Raw genomic sequence first — 6,000 nt, forward strand, 5'->3', positions numbered from 1 at the left:
GGTCTGTCATGTCACATTAGCAACTTGTTTAAGAAAGTCTAGAGCTCTGAAGGGATAAAGATATCTACATGATGTCTCAGAAGATTCTCCCAGTTGACAATCAATCACTAGACTAATTGGTGCTAACACCCCCAAATATATAAAATCTGTCCCTACTCAAATCCTGCAGTAGGCTCCATCGAACCTGCATAGAGAAAAAGTCAGCTCTTCATATATGTGGGCTTCATATCCTCTCAATACTGTATTTTTGAGTTGTATTTTGTCAAAGAAAATCTATAACACATGTAAGTGGACCCACATAGTGAAAATACGTGTTGTTCAAGGGTCAACTGTACCTCTGAAGTCTCTGAGCCTGAAGACATGGTCCATCCATCCATATTAAGAGTTAGCAGCTGTCATCTTGTGCTGGAAGACATTATATACGTCTCACCCCCATGAGGTACACATGCCTGTCCAGGGCCCATACCACATTCCTTCCTGTCCACAAGGCCTATAACTAAGGTTAATTTATACACAGGGCCTGAGTCAACATTAATATCCATAGACCCATAATATAGCAGAGGATGCTCTAAGCCTCATTAAGTCAGGAAATGGACAATTTCTCAAAAAAGCTACAGGAACTAGCCAACATGTATTAGAAAAAGTCAGGGGAGTATATTTGAAGTGGTAATCTGAGGATGCTTGACCAAGGGGCCCTATAATAAAAATTAGATGGTGGAGGGTTTATTGACTTGGTAATGTTCTCTTCAATTGCAGGATTTAACATCTTGGCAAGGTTCCAGGGGGATGGTGTATACTTACTCCTAGGATGGTCTCTGGAAACATAAAAAAGCAATAGTTCATATCACAAAAATTGAAGTAACAGAACTTTCATGGCAAAAGATGAAGGAAGGAATAAAACGCTTATAGATATGAGGATGCTAGAATCAATATATCCTGTTTGGCTAGAAGGCCCCTGAGGTAACCATGTTCATGGGGCCTCAGAGGACACATCTTTTTGCCAAAGGCGTCAGAAATGCACTGGCTAAAGGTCCACCAGGATCACTGAAATTTTCATTCATGATTCCTCTCTTTAAGCCAAAGTTGATAGTGGGATAGTGTGTTACAGCACTTGACTCACTGATAACAATGGGCATGAGAGAACCCTGAAATAATCGAGGCCAGGTGGAGGTACTTGAACATCCAAAACCAGACTGTTGTAATTATTGCAATGACCAGCAAGATTGGAGGGAAAGTTAAGGAAATATAACTCACAGAATTATGAAAATGGTTAATAGAACATAGCATCCCTAAGGGCACAAAGAGGTAACTGACTAGGGTACTATTCAGTTTGTGCCTGTAGAAAAATCAAGAAACGATGACTGGCAGGCTGAGGATGTCATTCTCATAAAAAGTCATAATCCCACACCATAAGTATGTATTGCTAAATGAAAAGGCCAATCTGAAAAGGCTGTATACTGAATGATTCCAACAAACAGTTGACATTCTGGAAAGGAGAGAACTATAAAGACAGCAAAAAGATCAGTGGTTGCTAGGAATTGGGGGAAGGGAGAGATTAATAGGCACCTCACAGAGGATTTTTAGGGCTATAAAACTGCTCTATATGATACTATAATTAAGAGTGGATACAGCCCAGGCACGGTGACTCACACCTGTAATTACAGAACTTTGGGAAGCCAAGGAGGGTGAATCACCTGAGGTCAGGAGTTCGAGACCAGCCTGACCAACATGGAGGAAACTCTGTCTCTGCTAAAATACAAAAATTAGCTGGATGTGGTGGCACCCACTTCTAATCCCAACTACTCAGGAGGCTGAGGCAGGAGGATCACTTGAACCTGGGAAGTGGAGGTCGCAGTGAGCTGAGGTTGCACTGTTGCACTCCAGCCTGGGTAACAGAATGAGACTCCATCTCAAAAACAAAAAAAAGATACACATTTATCAAAACCTATAGAGTGTACAACACCTTAATATAAACTATGGACTTTAGGTGATATTAATTTGTCAATGTAGATTCAGTGATTATAACAAATGTACCACTCTAGTGTGTGATGTTTATAATTGGGGAGACTGTATATGTGTGGGGGTTGGGGATGTGTGGGAGGTCTCTGTATTTTCTGTTAAATTTTGCTGTGACCCCAAAATTGCTCTAAAAATATAGTCTATTAGAAAAGTCATAATCCGTTGCCCAGTTTGTGGATCTGATTTAGTTTTCAAACCTGGAGTGAATTGAAGAGGTAGGCCAATTCCTAGGAGAAAGAACCCTAGGTTCTTCACATGGTAATAATTTCCTCAATCATTCCCCAAAGGATACTATGGCCATCTACGTGAGCAATTTTTTACTGGGGAAAAGAGAAAAGGGAATGTCTAGGCATTTCAGGCCTGTTCGGCACAAGGTCTGAGTTGACATTAATATCTATACACCCAAAGCCTCATCATGGCCCTCTTGTTAGAATGGTGGGATACAATGAATAGGCAATAAGTGGGGTTCTGGCAAATGTGAGATTACAGAAGATCCACTGGGTCTATGAATCCAACTGATGGTCATTTTCCTTGTCCCAGAATGTTAAGTGAATTTGGCATACTTGGCAGTTGGTGTAACCTCCACATTGAATCCTTATCATGTTGGGTAAGAACTATGACAGCAGGGAGACACAAGTGGAAGGCTTTGAAATTGCCTACCACCCCCATTAAAGATAGTAAAGTAAAAATAATAGGGCATCCTGGAGAAGGAATGTGGTGAAGATTAACGGCATTTTAAAGATTTTAAAGGTTAGAGGGTGATATTCAAAGATACCTCCATTTAATTGGTCAATCTGGTACCTGCAAAGCCAATGGCATTATGATGGCAACTGTAGACTACCTGCATATTCAAGCAAGTAGTAGTTGTGATTACAGCTATGGGATACATGTTATATCTTTGTTTGGGTAGATTAATAGGCATCAAGTATGTTGTCATTGTTTTGAAACTTTATATCTTGAATCATAAAAGACAATCAGATATTCACATTCATGTGGAGTGGACAGTCATATATATTTATGATTTTGCTCAAGGGCTTATGTTAACTATCCTACCCTGTGTCATAATACAGGACAAAGAGATCTGGACTGCCTGAACACACTGCAGAATGTTACATTGATTTATTTCATTGATGATATGTTGATTGGGACAGAAAAATAACAGGTGGTCAGTATACTGGAGGTCTTAATAAGACACATGTACCCTAGGATATAGGGGATAAAATCTTCCAGTGGGGAAGATTTACAAATTTTTGAAATCTAAAACTTTCAAAAGTACAGGAATCAGGAGCATGCTGGCATATTCCCTCCAAAATGAAAGACAAATTATTGGGTCTTGCGATGTCCCCCCCCCCCCACAAAGAATAAAGCACAGTGACTTATAGGCTTCTTTGGGCTCTGCAGATTGCAATTCCACACCTACATATTCTAGTCAGCACATGTTCTAGGAAGCATGCAAGGTTGCCAGTGTTGAGTGGAGCCCAGAGCAGGAAAATCTCTCCCGGAAGCCCAGGCTGTGGTTCAAGAAGCCCTGCTCCTTGGGCCAAACAATCTGACAGACATATACTATTGGAGATTGTCACTGGTAAGAAAAGATGTCATTTATGGTTTGGGTCAAGCACTAGTGAAAGAATCGTATGTGTGCTTTGAGGTTCTGGAGCATGGACTTCATTTGCAGCAGAGAATCTTACATCTTTTAGAAAACAACTTCTGGCAGCTACTGAATCCAAGTAGAGCTAGATCACCTGACCCTGAGAAACCAAGTGACTATATGTCTAGAGCTGTCCATTATGAGCTGAGTCATGCTGGATATACTAAGTTAGCTCAGCTGCACCCAAGCACAATTAGTTGTAAAATGAAAGTGGTGTACCCAGGGCTGAGGGCTGGGTAGACCAGAAATCTCAAGCAAGCTTGAGCATGAACAGGGGGCTCCAGTCCTCATGGCACCCACCACTGTGGCGCCGGTGTACCTCCTCAGCTCATATCTATGGCTATGTGGATAATTTAATATACCAGGTAAAGAACGGGGAAAACCCTGACTTTGGCATATAGATAGGTTGGTTTAGTATTTGGGTACAAGTCAAAATAGATGGCAACTATTCAAATCTCATTAAATCTCATTCAATTACTCTGATCCAGAGATAGCTTTGAAAGACAAGAAAATCCTCCCAGTCCAGAAAGATGGACCTGATTATTTCCTTTCATAGAAAGAGAGATAACTTGAGGTTAAATCCATACAAACTCATGGACAGTGATGAGTGGCCTGCCTACCTGGTTGTGAATCTGGAGGGAGAAAGGATAGAACACTGGTGACAAGAAAGTGGAGTAGAGGAATGTGAATAGATATATGTCATATGTGAATGGATACGAATTGTGAAGATCTTCATATCACATATGAGTGCCCACCAGATAGCATATATCATGGAAGTGAGGCAAAACAACCAAGTACACAAAGTGACCTACCCAGCCAGCATCAGCCAGCCTGTCATCGGCCACACCAGTGCTGGTGAAATGGATACATAAATGATGGCACCAAAGATGAAGGATTTGCATGAACTCTCACTCACCAAGGCTTATCTAGCTATGGTCACTGCTGAATATTCAATATGTCAGCAACAGAGACAGAGGTTAATATGACATCATTACTCACTCAAGAAGAACAACTGGCCTCTAGATGGCACGTTTATGATGTCGGGCTCATTTCATCCTGGATGGGTTAGTGGTTAATTTCACATGTCTCACAGGAATGGACATACATTCCGAATATGAGTTTGCCTTTCCTGCCCAAATGATCTCAGCCAGCACAACTATCCAAAAGCTTATTGAGTATTTTATTCACTGGCATGGGATCCTGCATAATATTGCATCAGACCAAGGGATGTACGTTATAGCAAAGGAAGTTCATGAGTGCGTCTATAACCAGAGAATTCATTGGTAATATTATATACTCTGCTCTGAAACTACTAGCCTGATAGAGCATTAGAGGTTCAGAAGTAATACTCTATACAGACAGAGTACCATCATCTAGAATTCAGTATTTGCATCAAATAAATGATCTTTATATGGTGCTGTGTCCCTGAAGGAAGACTACATGGACACAGGAATTAAGGGGCAAAAACAGTAGTGGTCCAACTTACCATCACTCTCAATGACTCACTGAAAGTCATTGTGTTTTCTTTCCCTGTAATTCTGGGTTCTGCTAGATTAACAGTCCTAGTCTTCAAAGAGGATAACACTTTCCCAAGGGGACATAGCAAAAGTCCCATTGAATTACAAGCTTTAGTTCTCATTGGGCACTCTGATCTCTTTGTGTACAGGCACCAAAAGTAAGAAGTCACTATCTTGGCAGGGTAATTGACTCTAATCATTAAGAGGAGGTAGTGCTATTGCACAATAGAGGCAGAGAGGAATTTGTGTAGGACTCAATTCATCCACTTGGTCCTAACTTAGTACTCCCTTTCCCAACTGTAACTGTAAATTGGCCCAGTGACTGCAGCCAAAGAGCATGGTGGCCAGTGACTCAGACCTTAGGGCTGAAGGTCTGAGTCAGACTAACAAGAAGGCAGCCAGGCCAGTAGAAGTGGTGGCTGAGGGTTAATGGAACTTAAAATGCCAGGGAAGAAAGGAGATGATGAGTATTAGGTGGAACTCTGAGACCCACTCCAGCTTTAGGCCCTACTGTTTATCTCACCAACATCTCTCTTCTAAGTCTCCCTTTAGGATGAGAAGCATAGCAGACATCTGGAGGATCTAATCTTCCATCCCATACAGAAATGTGAATCAAAGCCAAAAAGAAGGGGATTGTGGTAGACTCTGATGTGCCTTCCAGCTTCCCCCTCAAGGAAGAATTTGTGGCCCAGTGGAGGTAATCATACTGCAGATCATCTCCATAATTCAGCTCCTTCAGATTCTGCCTCGGCTCAGAGACTTGCCTTGCTTGAGGTCTCATTCTTGCTGGGGCAGACTGTGTCTGGTGACTGAGTG

The sequence above is a fragment of the Callithrix jacchus genome, chromosome 2, assembly GCF_049354715.1.
Source record: "Callithrix jacchus isolate 240 chromosome 2, calJac240_pri, whole genome shotgun sequence".
Taxonomy (NCBI): Eukaryota; Metazoa; Chordata; class Mammalia; order Primates; family Cebidae; genus Callithrix; species Callithrix jacchus.